Raw genomic sequence first — 2128 nt, forward strand, 5'->3', positions numbered from 1 at the left:
TGCATGCGATAGAGCTCTGGAGCACGGCAGCTGAATATGGTTTTCTTTCTCTGCAGAATGATGTTGCGAATGAGTGACGAGCACAATGGAGATGTGGGACTGACCTAAATGTATTAACAACATTGTCGTTTGGTTACGTTCGATGCTGTCTGTTCAGTGTACTGGCGACGAACAATATGGAGGTATGGGACTGACGTATGTGTGTGTACAGATTCAATCGTTTGGATACGTTCTTGGCTCGGGTACCTCTTGGATTTACGTCTTTATTATCTTTATAGGTGCTGGCAGAGCAATAGAATGAAGGTCACGATTACTACGCCTGGCCTGTAAGCCATTTGTTGGCACTTCAGCTGGGCTGGAGCTACGATCACATTTTAGGTAAACGAAAACAGTTACCTTTTCAGATCTGTTGTCCCCTTGTGTTCTATGTACTCGCTGATCTGACGCTGTCTGCTCTCACTACTCTGTGCTGTTGTCACTAATCTGTGCTGACTGTGTTGCAGTGAAATATGGGTGCAGTGACCATTTTGCCACGGGCAGTATGTTTATGATAGTTGCATCTTTTAAAACAGTGCGTACGTTGAGAAGTTCTTTCGTTTGATATCCGGCTGTCAAAAGCCGCACACATTATGCTGGCGCGGGTACCTCATGGTTTCATGTATTTTATAGGTGCTTCCAGGCTCATGGAATGGAGGTGACGAATACAACGCCTGTCCTGTGGGTCATTTGTTGGCACTTCGGCTTAGCTGCAGCTACGATCCTATTTCAGGTAAACAAAAACTATTACCTTTTCTAATCTGACTGTGCTGTTGTTCAATATCGCTGGTTTTCTAAGAGTTCGCTAATCTGATGCTCGTGTGAGTCTCTTGTAAATACTTTGTTGCCAAAGAGCTTCATTACAGTTGGATTGTCTGAACTGCGTCTGATTCATGTCATTGATGCCATGTAAGTGCAGCCTGTCAGAATGATTATTTTTCAGATTCAGTCACACAATTTCATTTTTAACGTGTGCACATTGTGATTTGCCGAGTAGGATGTGTCACTTCACGGTCCCTTTAGTAACCTCATCTTTCGTCTTCGAATTGTCAGTCGGGAATCAAATGGGTTCTCCACGAGCAGCTATGATCCGACATGTATGGATACGGAAATACTTGACACTTGCATAGTGCCTGAATAAAAAATATGCATAAATTGCAGTTCTGCAGTAAACAAGCTGTATGCAACATTTTTACATACAGGCATTTATAGTGATATCACACATTGTCTTTTCTATTTTCAGTGTACCTCGGAAACGTTCCTTCCTGCTACCCACAGCCGTCTACCACCCCACACGTGTGTAAAGTACTGGTTGCATTTGGAGCACTCAAGCACGGACCCAGAGACAGAGGCAATCCTTGCAGCTACCAGTGATATAAGTGCTGCGATTTGTGTACATGTACATTACTATCTGCTTTGGAAGAGTACCAAGATTTGCTGGTATGTGACTGTGCAATAAGGGGAAGTGCTCACAATGTCTGCTGACTTGTCGACATGTTTGGAAGTCAGTGTTTGCCCGGTATGTTCATAGAAATAAATCTTGTACCAACATCCATGTTGCCTTTGTAAGACATACTGTGCATGAACCACATATAAGTGCATGTGCATGTCAGTGACATATACCTGGACGAACCAATACATGGGCCACTAGTGCCAAAATTTAGGTATAAAATATGTATAATTTTAGATGTCATGGCTAATACATGTCTATATGACGGCTCAGTGGATAGATAAGTACCGTCCCATTTTAGACATTTGGTCTAAAATGGTCTAAATCGATCCAACAATTATCCGGCTATTAGCTGTATTTTAGCGTAACGTTAGCTGGACTAGGGGACGGATACGAAGCAATAGAGCTACTTTGTTAGACGTCTAATAGACATTCCCAAAGTCTACATTTAGACATCTTTTAGACGTATACTAGCGCAAACGCGTTGCATGGGACCACAAATCAAAACAGGGAATTGAGGGAAAGCATTTCCTCCATGTGTACTTAAACTGTCCTAAATTGGCCCCTGAGGATGGGCGAGGGACAGCCTCGGGGATGTCATCTCATATGCCAAAGTGGCAGTATTATGACACTTTGAGGATC

The 2128-nt window shown here is 43.0% G+C and overlaps 1 long non-coding RNA gene across 2 annotated transcripts; it reads left to right on the top strand.

The window, feature by feature from the left end:
• Positions 1 to 303: 303 nt before the first annotated feature.
• LOC135369308 (uncharacterized) lies at positions 304 to 1573 on the top strand. 2 transcript variants are annotated; one of them, XR_010415065.1, is made up of 3 exons: positions 304 to 378; positions 670 to 769; positions 1280 to 1573. It is a non-coding gene; the product is annotated as an uncharacterized LOC135369308 (long non-coding RNA). The 2 variants fall into 2 exon arrangements; XR_010415066.1 differs by lacking the exon at positions 304 to 378 and adding an exon at positions 546 to 575.
• The last annotated feature ends 555 nt before the right edge of the window (positions 1574 to 2128 follow it).

The sequence above is a fragment of the Ornithodoros turicata genome, chromosome 9 (assembly GCF_037126465.1).
Source record: "Ornithodoros turicata isolate Travis chromosome 9, ASM3712646v1, whole genome shotgun sequence".
NCBI lineage: Eukaryota > Metazoa > Arthropoda > Arachnida > Ixodida > Argasidae > Ornithodoros > Ornithodoros turicata.